The following is an 18,816-nucleotide window of genomic DNA, read 5'->3' on the forward strand; positions in this document are numbered from 1 at the left end:
GGGTCCGGTGTGGGCTCAGCCTGATGGGAGTCAGAGTTCCCACTCTGACTGCCTCCTCATTCCTCCCGCGCGGCTCTCTGATAGCAGGAAGGAGTGACGTGCAGTCACTTCTGCCCAGCTATGTCTGACATCATCACAGGGGACCTGGTCGCGCTGTCAAAGTGCCCAGCGCTGACTGGGCCCCCTAACAATCCATCTCCATCGGGTTGCCCTGACAGCATGGGCCACCCGATGGACACCTTGGAGGGCGGCCCCGGCGGTTTTCCGCGCGGGCTAGGGCCGCAAAAGATGGTGTTAGGTACCAGGTCGCAGGGGTATGGAGTGTGTATTGAGGTTGGTGACAGTGTGTATTGAGGGGGGTGATAATGTGTATAGAGGGTGTGCCAGAGTGTATAGAGGGGGGTTCCAGTGTGTGGAGGAGTGACAGTGTGCATGGAGGGGAGTTCCAGAGTGTGGAGAGTGGGTGTGACATAGTGGGGAGGGTGGTGAAAGAGTAAGAAGAGGGGTGGCTACCTTTTTTTTTCTTTTTGTTAGACGATTCCCTGGTGGTCCAGTGGGCTTCCTGTGTCCCTGGTTGTCCGGTGGGATCCCTCTATCCCTGGTGGTTCGTGGGCCTTCAGTTCCACATGGTAAATGTCTCGCGATCTCCAATTAGAGGGTTGCCGTGGTAACCCGTGGCAATGCTCTGATTGGCTGGAGATCGAGAGACACTTCAGTCTGCAGCTCTGCACTCGGCAGAGCTGCAGACCGGAGGCTGGCTCTCCCACAGGGCAGACTGAGCGGAGGGGCCTTACACCCGGCGGCATACTGGGCAAACTGCCAGGCCCCCTCCTGTGTCGGGTCCTCAGTCACAGACCGAGAACCCAACAGTTCAGTCTACCCTATGGCGATTTAGGCAGCCGCGTGGCCCCAGACAGCGCAAGACTTTAGGCGGTCGCCAAAATCGCCTAATTAGAGAGCCATCTCTGATTTTAACTTTTATTGTATACTCCACTAAACAAAAATTAATGAAACTCCTCATGTCTAAAAGTGCTAATTATGTTTGTGCTAAAATGCTCTTTGGTGACTCACATTCGTGCATCTCACACTGCTGCTAAGTGTTGTTAATCCTCACTGTGCAGATGTTACAATCAAATGTGTCTCTCTCAATTTTGCCATATTCATAATGATGTAAAAATACTCATATTGACGCTGTTGGAATTTCATTGAAATTTCAACACAAACCAAAGATACCATTTGACAAAGTAGGCAGCAATGGAATTCAAACTGGGTGGAGGGGGGGTCAGGAGCAGTCTGCTTTGGGTGACAAGAGGAAGTGGGGTGCACAGAGTAGCCCCCCTGCCAGAGCAGACATTTACCTACTGGCGCATCGCTGGTGAGGGTGCTGTGTGGCAGGTGCCTGCTCTGCTGCTGTCCTGGAACTGAATGCGGAGGGCAACCCTTGGGTTATGCTGAAAGCAGGATGTGACATCACCGATCAGTAAAGAGATTGGACCAGTAAGAAACCAATGGACCTCAGGTATCAGGTTCCATCCCAGCTCCTTTTGATGGTAAAAAAAGGGAGACTATGTGTAAACCATCCTCTTCAGTCTTGTGCATGTGCAAGAGTACAGCACTAACAAAGCTCATAGCAGAAGAACTCATAAGTCATGAGGAAGAAAATGGTGACAACATGAGAGACTTTTTCATGTAAGTGTATTTACCTACTTCGCAAAATGTGCATAGACCTCCGAAATTGACAGACACTGTAGACATTAGCTAGGGGTTTGATTCCCTTTTATCTCAACGTAACAAGCCTGCCAGTCGCAATATGCTGAGCAGGAGGAATGGAGTTGCGCTGTGGAAAGTGATCAGGCTTCCAGGATTTCATGAGACCATAGTCACCTAAACACCTTTAGCTTAATGAAACAGTTGAAGTGTATAGATCATATTTAATTTTTAATCAGATGGTAACTTACTTTAAAAGTTTTTATCTCCTGTTTTGTAACTTGAACTTTGATCAGAAACCGGAAGCTCTTGCAAGGTATAGCAAGCTATTAACAGAGCAGGAGATAATAAATTTTAAATGAAACATAATTTGGCAATAAAGGAAGTGTAAGCATTAGATGACTCTTTACAGGAATGTTTAGGAAGGCTATTTATCGATATTCACGTCACATCCAGGGAGGTGTGACTACTAGGGTCCATAAACAAAGGGATTTCATCCTAGATAGCATACAATTGATCAATGAGACTGGAGGGGTATGGTTTTTACACCAAAACTGCATATTTAAGCTAAAGTTGTTTTTGGTGACAATAGTGTCCCTTCAACACAAACCAGTAAAATGGGCATCTAGGGGGAAGCTTGTGTGCACTCTTTTTGCAGAACACTCTGTGGAATCCTGCATATTTTTCACAGAGTACCACTGAAGAGGACATGGACAACATGTTACTTGGGCTCCGGCAGTAGAGGTACAGAATGATAAAGCAAAAGTGGCTGTAGCCTTGTTCTACTCTATAACTGGGTTGTGGGATTAAATACAGGTGAGCACCTAGGTTAGTGAAAACATGTGAGTCAAAACTACATCAAGTTCAGTGTTTCAGCATTCAGTTCTCTGATCAGGACAGTGATGGGAATGGTTTCATTGTGGATGGGACCTGTCTTGATGTGTGTTTCATCAATCACATTTAATAGCAATGGACATGACTTTTTCATAGTAAGGATGGACAATGTATTTGCCAGAGCTTGGTCTATGAAGCATCCATTGACTCAAAGGCCAACGATAACTGTAACAGGACATTTTTTATCCTCTCACTGTAGGGATAGGGAAAAAGACAGGTATGAGGAAATGGAGGAAGCACTGCAATTCCAGGAGAGACAGCATAGGGAGAACTGAGCAATTTCACAGTAAATGGTCAAATTTACCACAATAGACAGAGCCCCTGGGAGCTACGGCTCTTATGTTCTTCCTTGAATAAGTGGGTGATGAAGACTTTTTGGATGTCTTTGCACCTTAGTGCCTTGGTGTCTTTCCAGTCTCTGCTCACAGAAGCACGGATATAGCTGGGTAACCAAAACTAACTGCTCTTCTAGGGAACTGGAGTTACCCACCAGGGCCAACTCATCCTTAAGAGCCTCTGACAATCCAAGGTGGAATTATTCAATGAGATTTGTCTCATTGAAGTCAGTGTCAAACGCTCATTCCCAGAATTTGGTTATGTAGCCTTCCAATGACCGTCATCATTGACACAGATAATGTAGTGCAGCATGGGCAGTAGACTGCCTTAAAGGACCACTATAAGCACCCAGACCACTCCAGCTTAATGAAGTGGTCTGGGTGCCCGATCCATCTATAATTAACCCTTTCTGCTGTAAACATAGCAGTTTCAGAGAAACTGCTATGTTTACAAATGTATTAATCCAGCCTCTAGTGGATGTCTCATTGACAGCCGCTAGAGGCGCTTCCGCGCTACTCACTGTGATTTTCACAGTGAGAAGACGCCAGCGTCAATAGGAAAGCATTGAGAATGCTTTCCTATGAGACTGGCTGAATGCGCGCGCAGCTCGTGCCGCGCATGCGTATTCAGCCGATGACGGGGAAAGGAGGCGAAGATACCCCACCGCCGAGGGAGCCCAGTGGTGGAGAAAAGGTAAGATTTAACCCCTTGCACCCCCTAGAGCCGAGGGTGGGGGGGACCTAGAGACCCTATAGTGCCAGGAAAACAAGTATGTTTTCCTGGCACTAGAGTGGTCCTTTAAGGGATCATTATATAAGGCATACATGGCTACGGTGTAGGAAGACCATTATTCTATCTGTGCGGATTGGTATGTAATAACTACTGAGCCCAGGGCTGTGGTTGACTCTTGAAGGGGGAAATTGCTGTATGGACCTTGATGTTATTATTGGAGTAAATGCAAAGTTCCAAGGTGAATGGCAGCTCACAAGCAGCAATAAGGGACCTAAAATCTATTTTTTTCCCAGTGAATTTTTCAGACATAGGAATATCTAGTTCTGGAGTAGTAGATTGTAGCATTGAAGGAGCTTGATGTTGAGGTAATGGGCCAGCTTCTGCTCTTTGCCTTTCACGTTGGAGAAAGGTAACATGGCAGCCCTGTAGTTCCTGTATTGACTGGACCAAGGCAGCCATCAGATCGGTAAGGGGAGTAATGCTTCAGCTGCTCTCATGAGTACTATTACAAATTGGTTATTATGTTGTGACCCATTCATGTCTAATGTCCTGATAGGTCTGCGGTGGCATGGGCCTTTATTATGGAGCAAGATATCTGACATAGGGCAAGACCATAGATCAGGGAAGGAAGGCAGTGTAGTAGCACAGTTAGAAACAAGCCTAGGCTGATAAACCAAAGGATAATCACTGGGATGGGTCTCAAATGGGACAGCAGGACAGGAGCACGTAACACCAGAAGTGACAGCAAACTAAAAAACAAGCAAGCAACTACTGAGGTGCACCATGGGACTTTTGTAGGCTTCTAAGGTCACATGACTGGTTATTACCTGTAGGTGGGGTCCAGGATGCACAGGGACACATTAATTCCCCTAGCAGCATGGCAAGTCTGACCCAACATGGCTGCTCAGCCAGTAAAAGTAAAATGTTCTAAGAAAAAATCAGTATACATAATTTAAAAAAACAAAAACATTAAACGTCCAGTTTGGGCACCATAACAACTTCATCAAAATTAAGTTGTTATGATGCCACGAGGTCCCTGGAACTGGCTCATTATTAGGAACATACCTTTTCAAGACAGCTTTATGAATGGGGAGTCACAGCTTATCTGAGAGTGTCAGCTGATGACTTTCAGCCAATTAGCGGCGCTGCTGCCTTTTAGTTACTAGAATTTGAGCAAAGGGGTACTGAGATCCAGCGCTGGAAAACAGACTTTGGGGTTAAAACATTCAAAAATAGTTTAAGCCTCTGTAGGTCAGCAAGCACCAGGGTTCTCCTGGCACCACAACAACTTAATTTCAATTAAAATGCTATGGTGCCCAGAGTGTTCTTTTAGTTTTATTAAATGTGATAAACTGTTCTAAATTAAAAGTGATAATTTAATGACAGGTGTCCTTTAAGTTGGATGAGAGGTGTCCTCAGGGGTTTAATTTTGTATTTAAAGCAATTAATTTCTTTGTTTTACAAGCATTAACTCTACAATTATAGGTAGACTGTGATTTGAATAGATATTTTGGTTTTTGATAGAGAATTAGCTTGAATATCAAACAAGATTGTTTGTACAGTTTCTTAGTATAGTTTGTTGTGTTAAGTCCCAAGTGTCTTATCTAAGTAACGATTACTCAAGCATTTGAAAGTTGAAGGAACAGTGGTTACATTATCTGAATGGAGAAAATTGATAGAAGTGCACTCCACCCCTTGCCAAGGAATCCAGGGTGCTTTACTGGATATGTCCCAGTACCCAAATGGACCAAAAATAATAGTAGAAATAGAAAAATGAATCCAGGCACTCCAAATGAATTCCAAAAAAAGGCAATTTATTGGAACCAGCAGCTACAAAACGACGTTTCAACCCCTAAGGGTCTTTATCAAGCTACCTTTATGCTCCCGTTGTGCTGAACGCTCCTGGAGGAAGTCTCGTACCCAATCAGACTTTCTCCATTATAGATTCATATTGTGTTCATACATGGCAGCCCTTGCCCTTGCCAAACAGTGCTATTTTTCCTCTCTCATTAGTTCATGTTCCCACAACCCCTGGCGTCTCTTTGACACCTTTAATTTTCTTCTCCGCCCTGCTGTGGCCACCCCCAAAACTAACCTTACTGCTGATAACTTTGCATGTTACTTCACTGACAAGATTGAACAGCTAAGGAAAGAATTCTCCCCTCCTTGCCTTTCTGTTTCTCAATCACACATAGATCATGCCTTTCCTACCCTTCAGACATTCTCCCCAGCTACTGACCAAGAGGTGGCTGCTCCTCTCGCCCCACCACTTGCCCGCTCGATCCTGTCCCATCTCACCTTATTAGATCTCTCTCCACTTGTCTTGTGCCTTCTCTGCTACATCTTCAACTGCTTGCTCTCTTCTGGCATCGTCCCTGCTGACCTTAATCATGCCACTGTAGTACCCAAGGGCGGACTGACCTGTCGGGCACTTCGGACATGGTCCGAGGGCCCGGCCGGGAGGGGGGCACGCCATCAGGGGGCCCGGCCGCCCCTTTAAATGCTGCAGCCGCCTGAGTGCTCTCTTAAGAGCCTCAGGCGGCTGCAGCTTCTCACCTCCCCTCCCCTGTAGCGTGGCCGAGCTGCTCTCCGGTCCGCGGTGCCCGGCCGGAGTGATAGGAAGGTGCACACTGTGCACCTTCCTGTCAGTCCGGCCGGGTACAGGAAACAGAAACTCCTGTTCCACGCGGAACAGGAGTTTCTGTTTCCTGTACCCAGCCGGACTGACAGGAAGGTGCACACTCAGTGTGCACCTTCTTCCTATCACTCCGGCCGGGCACCGCGGACCGGCAGAGCAGCTTGGCCATGCTACAGGGTAGGGGGTAAAAACAGAGAGAGGGGGGGAGGGGGTGTGTGGTAAGAACAAAGAGGGAGGGGGTGTGTGTGGTAAGAACAAAGAGGGGGTAAGAACAAAGAGGGGGTGGTAAGAACAAAGAGGGGGGAGGGGGTAAGAACAAAGAGAGGGGAGGGGGTAAAAACAAAGGGGGAGGGGGTAAGAACAAAGAGGGAGGGAGGGGGGAGGGGGTAAGAACAAAGAGGGGGTGTGGTAAGAACAAAGAGGGGGGAGGGGTGTGGTAAGAACAAAGAGGGAGGGGGTGGTAAGAACAAAAAGGGGGGAGGGGGGAAGAACAAAGAGGGAGGGTGGGTGGTAAGAACAAAGAGGGAGGGGGTGTGGTAAGAACAAAGAGGGAGGGGGGTGGTAAGAACAAAGAGGGAGGGGGTGGTAAGAACAAAGAGGGAGGTGGGGTGTGGTAAGAACAAAGAGGTAGGGGGGAGGGGGTAAGAACAAAGAGGGAGAGGGGGAGGGGGTAAGAACAAAGAGGGAGGGGGGAGGGGGAGGGGGTAAGAACAAAGAGGGAGGGGGTGAGAACAAAGAGGGGGTAAAAACAAAGAGGGAGGGGGGTAAGAACAAAGAGGGAGGGAGGGGGGTAAGAACAAAGAGGGAGGGGGTAAGGAGAAAGAGGGGGTAAGAAGAGAAATGGAGGGGGGTAAGAAGAGAAAGGGAGGGGGGTAAGAAGAGAAAGGGAGGGGTAAGAAGAGGGAGGGGGTAAGAAGAGAAAGGGAGAGGGGGGTAAGAAGAGAGAGGGAGGGGGGTAAGAAGAGGGAAGGGGGTAAGAAGAGAGAGGGAGAGGGGGGTAAGAAGAGAGAGGGAGGGGGGTAAGAAGAGAGAGGGAGGGGGTAAGAAGAGAGAGGGAGGGGGGTAAGAAGAGAGGGGGGTAAGAAGAGAGAGGGAGGGGGTAAGAAGAGAAAGGGAGGGGGTAAGAAGAGAGAGGGAGGGGGGTAAGAAGAGAGAGGGAGGGTGGTAAGAAGAGAGAGGGAGGGGGGTAAGAAGAGAGAGAGGGGGTAAGAAGAGAGGAGGGGGGGTAAGAAGAAAGGAGGGGGGAGTAAGAAGGGGGTAAGAAGAGGGGGAGTAAAAAGAGGAAGGGGGGAGTAAAAAGAGGAAGGAGGAGTAAGAAGAGGGGGGTAAGAAGAGGGGGGAGTAAGAAGAGGGGAGGGGGGTAAGAAGAGGAGGAGGGGGGAGTAAGAAGAGGGGGGAGGGGGGAGTAAGAAGAGGGAGGAATAAGAAGAGGTGGGGGTAAGAAGAGGGGGAGGGGGGAGTAAGAAGAGGGGGAGGGGGGAGTAAGAAGAGGGGTGAGTAAGAAGAGGGAGGAGTAAGAAGAGGTGTGAGTAAGAAGAGCCGGAGGGAGGAGTAAGAAGAGGTGGGAGTAAAAAGAGGGGAAGAGTAAGAAGGGGGAGTAAGAAGAGGGGGAGGGGGGAGTAAGAAGAGGGGGAGAGTAAGAAGGGGGAGTAAGAAGAGGGGGAGGGGGTAGTAAGAAGAGGGGGAGAGTAAGAAGGGGGTAAGAAGAGAGTGAGAGGGGAGTAAGAAGAGGGGGGAGTAAGAAGGGGGTAAGAAGAGGGGGAGGGGGGTAGGAAGAGGGGGAACGGGGAGTAAGAGGAGGGCAATTGCCAGCCAGCCCACAGGCCACCAGTTAGGCTTACAGCCAGCAAGCCCACAGCCTGCCAACCGCAGCCAGCAAGCCACGGCCTGCCAGCCAGCAAGCCAACAGCCTGCCAGCCGCAGCCAGCAAGCCAACAGCCTTCCAGCCGCAGCCAGCAAGCCCACAGCCTGCCAGCCGCAGCCAGCAAGCCCACAGCCTGCCAGCCGCAGCCAGCAAGCCCACAGCCTGCCGGCAGTAGCCAGCAAGCCCACAGCCTGCCAGCAAGCCCACAGCCTGCCAGCCGCAGCCAATAAGCCCACAGCCTTCCAGCAAGCCCACAGACTGCCACCCAGCAACAGTAATTAAGGTAAGAGGAGCCAACTTGGCCTAGGTATCAGCGAGCTATGTTGTGTTGCTATATTGTGAATAGGAACCAGCGTGTTGGAGAGACCCCCCTCCAGGCCCCATTAGACTCCATTGTAGTCTCTAATGGGACCTGGAGGAAATTCTTTCTAACACACTCTCTAAAGGACACTGAGATAGCCTCTGCTAGAAAGACCCCCCTCCATGCCCCATTAGCCCTCAGTTGTAGTCTCTAATGGGGCCTCGAAGGGATTATTGCACTTTTGTTCCTTGTGTCTAAAGATTGTGTAGGGGGTGGCTGGAGGCGGTGCATGGAGGCGGGACATGGGTGGCGCTTGCTGCGGAGTATGGGTGGGGCCTGTAAGGGGGCCCTTGATTTATTTTGCCCGGGGTCCCTGAGGGTTCTCAGTCCGCCGCTGGTAGTACCTATACTAAATAAACCATCCCTCGACCCATCCACCCTCTCTAACTACCGTCCCATATCCCTGCTCCCTTTTTCCTCAAAGCTTCTGGAAAGACTTGTCTTTACCCGTGTGTCTCATTTCCTCAATTACAACTCTCTCCTGGACCCCCTTCAATCTGGCTTCCGCCCTCTCCACTCTACAGAGACTGCCCTTATCAAAGTTACTAACGACCTAATCGCAGCTAAATCCAAAGGCCACTACTCCATACTAATTCTTCTTGACCTCTCAGCGGCCTTTGACACCATTGATCATGCTCTCCTTCTTCAAACTCTTCAATCGCTTGGTCTCTGTGACTCTGTCCTCTCGTGGATTTCCTCTTATCTCTCCCAACGCTCATTCAGTGTCTCCTTTTCTAATGATACCTCCTCCCCTTGCCCTGTCTCGGTTGGAGTCCCCCAAGGCTCCGTCCTTGGTCCCCTTCTATTTTCTCTTTATACTGCCTCTCTTGGCAAACTTATTACCTCTTTTGGATTCCACTACCACCTGTACGCTGATGACACTCAGCTATATCTCTCCTCCCCGGACCTCTCCCCTGCCGTCCTGCAACGTGTCACTGCTTGCCTTTCTTCCATCTCTGACTGGATGTCCTCCCGCTTTCTGAAACTCAATCTCTCAAAAACTGAGCTCCTTGTCTTTCATCCTCCTAATACTGATCCTCCTCTTTCGCTCTCCCTTCAAGTTTGTGGTACCAACATCAGTCCATGCTTGCAAGCGCGCTGTCTTGGCGTCATACTTGACTCTGGTCTAACCTTTGAGCCTCACATCCAGCATGTTGCCAAATCCTGTAGATTCCATCTTAAAAACATAGCCCGTATCCGCCCCTTTCTTGCACCAGATACTACCAAGGAGCTTGTCCATGCTCTAGTAATTTCCCGCATGGATTATTGTAACCCTCTCCTGATTGGTCTTCCCAATAGCTGTACTGCACCCCTACAGTCCGTAATGAACGCTGCTGCTAGATTGATTTTCCTCTCTAGTCGTTTCTCTCACACCTCACCCCTCTGCCAGTCCTTACATTGGCTTCCTGTATGATATAGGAGTCAATTCAAGGTACTAACTCACACCTATAAAGCACTGAACAACTCTAGCCCCTCTTATATTTCCTCACAGATCCATAGGTATGTCCCTTCTCGGTCTCTCCGCTCTGCCCGTGACCACCTCCTGTCCGTTGTCCGCACTCGTACGGCCAACTCGTGCTTGCAGGACTTCTCGCGGGCGGCTCCCTTCCTATGGAATAGCCTGCCTACCGCCATCAGACTCTCCCCTAGTCTTGCATCTTTTAAGAAGTGCCTTAAAACCCATCTCTTTAGGAAAGCTTATGGCCTCCAAGACTAACCCCTACCTCACATACCTGTCTCTTGCCCTCTCCTAAAGGGCAGCCCACCTTATTTGATTGCAAATTCCTGTCCTAATGTGTTTTACACCCCACCTCCTATAGAATGTAAGCTCGATTGAGCAGGGTCCTCTTCAACCTATTGTTCCTGTAAGTTTATTTGTAATTGTCCTATTTATAGTTAAATCCCCTCTCATAATATTGTAAAGCGCTACGGAATCTGTTGGCGCTATATAAATGGCAATAATAATAATAATAATGTTATTGAACTGGAGGCCTTTGCTCATGAACAATGGACTAAGATTCCTCAGGAACGCTGCCAGAAGCTACATCTGGCCATGCATCTCATTTGCAGCAGGTCATAACAGCAAACAGGTGCTCTACTATGTACAAAAGATGCTTACCATGAAGTTGCATTTTCATTTGAATTTGGGGAAAACACTTGACGCATTTGTTGTGTTAAACTATTTCAATTGCTTTTGTTTGATTTGATCATTGGAGGTTGAATAATTTTGATTACAACTGTTTATCATGTATTAGAAAACTATGGATGAATTCTAGCCTGACATGTTCCTTTAAAGGCATAATAAATCAAAATGAGCTTTGCCACACTCTGCCTATTCTAGTACCCTCCATGACACTCCAGGGTGACGTAAATGACACATTAGAAATGTACCCATAATAATATTACCTAATCTACTGTATATAATTATTAGTCCTTGTTTAAGGATATTCAGAATTCATGCTAAGTGTTCATGTTACATGTGCATTCTGTATGTCAGACTGTATAACTTTTCATTTTGTCTAGAATTTCGTTCGTCTGCCATTTTCCTACCAAGTCCTTTGATTTATCCAAATCCCCCTGTAGATAAGTAACATCCTGCTTAGACTGTATTACATGATCTATTTTTAACATCTACAAATACCAATGTGACTTGTGATGCCCATTTCAAAACTATTAATAAACATGTTACATCAATAAACCAAGAAGAGAACCCGAGGTGCTTCACTTACCAAGTTTGACCAACTACTACTACTAGCTGCACTCTGTCTTTAAGCCAATGTGCAATCTAAATACTTTGTGTAGAACTGTGCAACATACCAAAATCTGAATAGATCACATTAACTGCAATACCCACATACTTTTACTGATTTATTCCAAGAATCCAAGTAAAGGAACACTCCAGTGTTAAAAAAATATAAATAATAATAAAAAGATTATTGCACACCAACCAAACTACCCTGAAAAATAGTTTACTTAACTCTCTGATCCAGCAGCGAGAGATTGTGTCATTCTACTCTGCCACCAGTGATGATCTCCCAGCCAATCCAGCCGACTGAAATACTTTAGTGGTTTTCATATGACCATGATGATTGTAATAACATAATAGCATATTAATTGAGTCAATTGTGTGTGAATATGTTTACTATAAACTTGTTGCATTACAGTTTGAAACTGTTACATTTAGCCCCTTAAGGACTGAGGCAATTGTGCACATTCTGATCAAACAAAATGTGAAGACATTTTTTATTTTATTTTATAACATGACAGGAGGCTTCATATTTGCTTAAGTCTCTCTTTACTAGAACTCCACAGCAGCAGATTAACATAGAGAGAAAACAACCAATCAGAAAAAAGGTAATGCAACCATAAAAGTCCCCTCCCAACCAACTACTTCCTCTTTCTTTGCTGCTCTGCATCAAGCACAGGTCAGAGTACCACTGCCTCCTATTGCTTTGTGGGTGACTGTGGGATTGAGTAGATCTATATCATAGTTGCCCACCTTTGCAAAAAACATCCAGGGACACTTTGCAGCACAGCTATCAATGATTACCTTGAAAATTTACCACACCCACTGCTGCAAAGCTCTGCCCACTATGTCCACCCCACATAATTAATCACTGCCTACGTATAGTGCAGAATATAGGGTCTACTCAATAAAGAGAGAATTGCAAGGAATTGAGATGGTAATTTTAAACAAGGCCAAAGTAGCCGAGTTGGAAAAATTCTCCCATTCAGCTGCACTATTGGTACCCCTGGTGGTGACATAGAGGGACTACACTGATGATTTTAAACTTTGATGTCAGTTATTAAATACTTATTTTGTACTTCACTCTGAGCGTGCATCTTATTTTTATTATATTTTCTTCTTGAGCACATATATACAAATACATCTATGGAGATTCTAACCCAGATAGAAGATTTGGAACTCCTATTCTGAAAAGAAAAATTTCAAGGCTTGCAAACTTCTGTGAAAGTGTGAGTGGCCATTTGTGAATGCAATTTCTACAATTTGCCTATATACACAGTTATACGCTATGTTGTTTTATTTGTGATTGGTTCAGCAGATCATCCCCTTTTTTTGTTTCTATTTCGACCTAAATTTGGAAATTCCCATCAAAATTCCCTGCAATTCTCTCTTTATTGAGTAGACCTTTATAACACCAAGTTCCCACCAACAGTACCGTGCATACTTGGTGTGCGATAGATGCATTCGCAGCAGAGCATCTATATCAGGCAGGTACATTTTATCACTACAAATATAGAAAGACCTTGGGTAGATGTGCTTCAGTCAGAGGGCTGTGTCTACACCATAGAACATACATAAGTTCACAAAAATAATTATATTGGGAAGTGAATACATAAAAATAAAAAGCTGAAAATGTGAAATGAAAGATATAGGAGTATGTACAGAATGGAATTAATGAGAGAAATGGGAGCAAAAGGAAAATATATGCACATTTTCCATTAGCCCCTTTTTATGCCCCTAATTCAACATGTTGAATGTCTCAGATTGAGGCTTCAGTCACCACTCCACTGCTTCTGATTCTTCTAGTTCCTGGAGTATGTGGGTATTATACAGAGAGCAGCACTATACAGGGAGCATTGACTATCCCAGGGTATTATACACAGACCTGTACTATACAAAGAGCAGCACTATACAGGGAGCACTGACTGTCACAGGATATTATACAGACACAGACCTGTATTATACAGAGTACAGCACTATATGGGAGCACTGACTATTCTGGGATATTATACAGACACAGACCTGTATTATACAGAGTGCAGCACTATACAGGGACAGGGCCGGACTGGCCCACCGGGATACCGGGAAATTTCCCGGTGGGCCGTCGGCACCTGGGGCCGGGCAGACATGTGGGTGTGCTGGCGGCCGCTGGAGGAACTTTTCTGGCGGCCGCAGGAGAAGCTGTGCTGTGTCTTCTCTCCAGCGCGCTACTGAATGAGACCGGGGCCGGAATATGACGTCATATTCCGGCCCCGGTCTCATTCAGTAGCGCGTGAGGGCGGGGGAGCAGACACAGCACAGCTTCCCCTGCGGCCGCCAGAAAAGTTCCTCCAGCGGCCGCCATCCCTGCACTGGCGGATCCAGGGGGGCAATTGCCCCCCCGAGAATCCAAGGTTCTCCCTCTCCCTTGCCGGCTAATGCAGGGCTGGCCTGTCCAAGCGCCAGCCCTGCAATGTGCCTTCATGGACCGGAGAGATCTCCCTCTCCGGTCCGCAGGCACTGTTTGCTGGCCGCCGGCAGGGGAGGGAGAGAGAGAGGACCTGGGAGAGCTCAGTCTGCAGCTCCTCCAGGTCCTTCTCTCACGAGCACGGAGCGTTGCCATGGCAACGCTCCGGATCTCGTGAGAGTGAACTCTAGCCCTGGAGACAGGGGCTAGAGTTCACTCTCACACATGGACCACCAGGGATTCCCCACCGGACCACCAGGGATCGAGAAATGTTCCCCCCTCCTCCCTAAACAAAGGTAAGAAGGGAGGGGGGACATTATGTATATTTGAAAAAAAAAAAACATTTTATCAAATGAAAAAAAAAACATTAAAAAAGCCCCACATCCTTATCACACACATACCCTACAAACACACACATACACTGCCCCCCCCCCCCACACACACACATTGTCCCCCACATACATAGACTGCCCCCATACACACACATTGCCCCACATACATACACTGCCCCCATACACACATTGCCCACCATACACATACACTACTGATCCCACACACATACACTGCCCCCATACACTACTGATCCCACACACATACACTGCCCACATACACACACATACACTTCCCCCATACTCACACATTGCCCACATACACTGCCCCCAATACACACACACCCTACACACACATTGGCCCCCCACACACTGCCTCATACACACAAACTTCCCCCCATACACACAAACTTCCCCCCATACACACATTGCCCCCCACTCACACTGCAACGCACACACACACACTGCCCCCCTAACACACACTGCCGTCCTCACGTGCACACTGCAACTTTCACACACACACACTGCTCACACAGTCCTTACACAAACACACACACACACACACTGCACCCCTGCTCCTATGCCCTACTACAGCCCCATTTCCAATCAGACCTCAGGTAAGTTGTCAAACTGTTCCTAAACGGTTTGACTACTTACTCTGGGACGGGGTACTGGCACCATAACCACTACACTGAGCTGTAGTGGGTATTGTGTCTGGATTATTTCTCTAAATAATCTGCAAGTGCCCCTCCCGAGGTCAGGCTCTGGATCCGCCACATCCCTGCTCCTCCAGCGGCCGCCATCACACCCAGCTCTCTGCCCTGCATGACCCCCCTGGCTGGTCACCCACAGGTAATATGTGTTATACTGTCAGTGTGTGTGTGTGTGTCATGGTATGTGTCTGTCTGTGGCATGGTGTGTGTGTGTCTGTGGCATGGTCTGTCTGTGGCATGGTGTGTGTGTGTGTGTCTGTCTGTCAGGGTGTGTGTCATGGTATGTGTCTGTGTCATGGTGGGTGTGTGTGTGTCATTGTGTGTGTGTGTGTGTGTATGTGGCATGGTCTGTGTGTATCATGGTATGTGTCTGTCTGTGTCATGGTGTGTATGTGTGTGTGTCTGTCTGTGTCATGGTGGGTGTGTGTGTGTCTGTGTGTCATGGTGTGTGTGTGTGTATGTGGCATGGTCTGTGTGTGTCATGGTATGTGTCTGTCTGTGTCATGGTGGGTGTGTGTGTGTCTGTCTGTGTCATGGTGTGGGTATCTGTGTGTCATGGCGTGTGTCTGTGTGTCATGGTGTGTGTCTGTCATGATGTGTGTGTTTGTGTCTGTGTCACGTTGTGTTTGTGTCTGTATCATGGAGTGTGTGTGTCTGTCTGTGTCATGGTCTGTCTGTTGTGGTATGTGTGTGTCTGTTGTGGTGTGTGTGTGTGTCTGTCATGGTGTCTGTGTGTGTCTGTGTGTGTTTTAAAAATAGTGTTTTTACTCACCTTTTTTCCCCCCCACGCTATGCTGGTCTCCCCTCGACTGGCCCTGCCTCTATGGCTGAGATCATCAAGCTTGCCATAGGATTGTGTGTGTGTGTGTGTGTTAGTGAGCTTGCTTGCTTGCTTGCATGTGTGCCCTGTACAGGGAGCACTGACTGTCCAAGGATATTATACACAGACCGGTATTATACAGAAAGCAGCACTATACCGGGAGCACTGACTGTACCAGGATATTATGCACACATACCTGTATTATACAGAGAGCAGCACTATTCAAGGAGCACTGACTGTCCCGGGATATTATACACACACAGACCTGTATTATACTGATACAGGACTATACAGGGATCACTGACTGTCCCAGCATATTATACACACATAGACCTGTATCATACAGAGTGCAGCACTATACAGGGAGCACTGACTGCCCTGGGATATTATACACAAACAGACTTGTGTTATACAGAAAACGGCACTATACAGGGAGCTCACTGCAGACAAGCTCACTTACACACTAGCTCACTACATACAAGCTCACTGACACACTAGCTCGCTACAGACAAGTTTACGGGCACACTAGCTCACTACATACAAGCTCACTGACACACACACAAGCTCACTAAATACAAGCTCACTGACACACACAAGCTCACTACATACAAGCTCCCTGACACACACAAGCAGTGCCATCTTAACAGGCAAAACAGCTTTATCGATTATCGATAAAAAAAATGAAGCTTATATTTATTGGTACCTCCAACAAATGCAATACATACATACACTACATACACATACACAGACTGCTGAGTACAGTCACAGACTGCTGAACACATTCACACACCGACTGCTAAATATACACACACAGACTGCTGAGTACTCACACAGACTGCGGAATTCACACACAGACTGGGGAGTTCACACACAGACTGCTGAATACACGCACACACAGACTGCTGAGTACACACACACCAACTGCTGAGTACACACAGACTGCTGAATACACACACACCGACTGCTGAGTACACACACACATACTGCTGCGTACACACACACTGCTGAGTACACACACACAGACAGCTGAGTACACACATACAGACTGCGGAGTACACACAAAGACTGGTGAATACACGCACACACACATATTGCTAAATATACACACAAAGACTGCTGAGTACACTCACACAGACTGCTGAGTACACACAGACAGACTATGGAGTACACACATACAGACTGCTGAGTACACACACAGAGACTGCTGAGTACACACATACAGACTGCTGAGTACACACAAAGACTTGTGAATACACGCACACACACATTGCTAAATATACACACAAAGACTGCTGAGTGCACTCACACAGACTGTTGGGTACACACAGACAGACTACGGAGTACACACAGACAGACTGGGAAGTTCACACACAGACTGCTGAGTACACACAGACAGACTGCTGAGTACACTCACACAGACTGCTGAGCACACACACACAGAGTGCATACACACAGTACACTGAATACACACACAAACACACAGACACCTGAATGCACGCACACACAGAATGCTAAATATATACACAGACTGCTAAATGCACAAAGGATGCTGAATACACACACACAGACTGCTGAATACACGCACACAGACTGCACACTGCTCACATGCTGTGAAACACACACAGATACTGATACCGGAGAAACTGACGGAAGCCAAGCACAGAGAGATGGACACAGGTTTCTTCAGGAAGGAAGAGATTCTTTATTCGATTCACCGACCGGGACTCAGAGGGACTAATGTCACCAAAAAACAGCAAAGTCTGAGTCCTGATCATACAGTGTAGGTCCCTTATATAGGCATGTAGCTCCTCCCATAATCAGTTCAACCTACACATACTCTTATCGAATCAACTGAATAGAGACTAAATTCCTGTTTGACCACATGGCTTGCCCAGCACAATGGAGGAGGGGAAATACTCGTATATCCTGTATTCCTACACATGCTCCTTACACTACTGATTGTATTGTTGCCACGTGCAACCAACCGACCGATTCATCAACATATGCAAGTGCACATACCACGTGGCAATCTTGTCCTAGTAAATTTATTTTTACTGAGATTCCACCACATTCCTTTGATGCTTCTGATATATATAATAATTCCAGATGCATCACCTAATCATCGCTTACTTACACCTCAAGTTGCCATGAATCAGAACAGACCTTGCGACTCCCTAAAGATACGAATCCCTCAACATTCCTCTTCCTGTACTAATTCTCCCTGATTTAGAGCCTCATACCTATATATAGCCATTATCTGTGCAGCAGCCTTTCTCTCTGCTATATTCTCTATAATGCTCTGCACAGACCTAACTACCAAAGGAATCAGACATGGTAGGAGAAGGCACAGCATCAAGATTAGCATGACTCCACCTACCAATGCCTTAAGTCCTCCAAACTGCTCATACCAGTTACCAAACCAACTACTTGGATTATACCCTTTCCATACCTGGGTAGGCACATGCGCTAGTTTAACCATATGGCTAGTAAGCTCAGCTATTGCTTGCCCTTCATCACCTATTTGAAGACAACAATTGCTTAGGTTAAACTTCCCACATACACCTCCCTCTACTGCCAATAGATAATCCAAGGCTAATCTATTTTGGTAAACGGCTGTCCTCATCCTAGTATTATGTTTCGCTAGGAGATTGAGCGCTTGCGATGTTTCATTGGTAATTATCTCAACCACTGCCTGTAACCTTATAATACGGTTGAGCATATATATTGGGGTTCTATATCCAAAAGTACCATCCTCTGCCCACGTAGCTGGCCCATAATAATCTATAATACGCTGGGGAGGCCACTCATTATCTTCCCAGGTACCTATCTCTAGGGGTCCCCTTTTCTTTCTATGATTCACATCATATACCTTAACTCCCAAAGTCTCTCCTGTTTCAATAGGCAACAAGAAGAAGGATGGTTTGAGCATACCTAACACACATGCCCCTTCCCAGTCCTGTGGTAACTCCGAATAGGCTTTCTTACCACAGATCCAGTACAAATTTGCTGGGGCTTTCCAACTAGATGTAGCAGATAGGTCAAACCACACATCCTTTAAATTCGTATAACTTGCAAACGGGTTAGGTGGTTCTGAGACATTTGAAGCTGACCACCAAGTTGTATTCTTTGTATCATCATCTTAAGCTTTTTGCCCTAGACAAGTCAATTCTCCTACAGATGTATTAAACATTATTCCTTTCCTTGCTATGCAAACATAACCTATAATGGAG

Source organism: Pelobates fuscus, chromosome 1, assembly GCF_036172605.1.
Source record: "Pelobates fuscus isolate aPelFus1 chromosome 1, aPelFus1.pri, whole genome shotgun sequence".
In the NCBI taxonomy this organism is placed as follows: domain Eukaryota; kingdom Metazoa; phylum Chordata; class Amphibia; order Anura; family Pelobatidae; genus Pelobates; species Pelobates fuscus.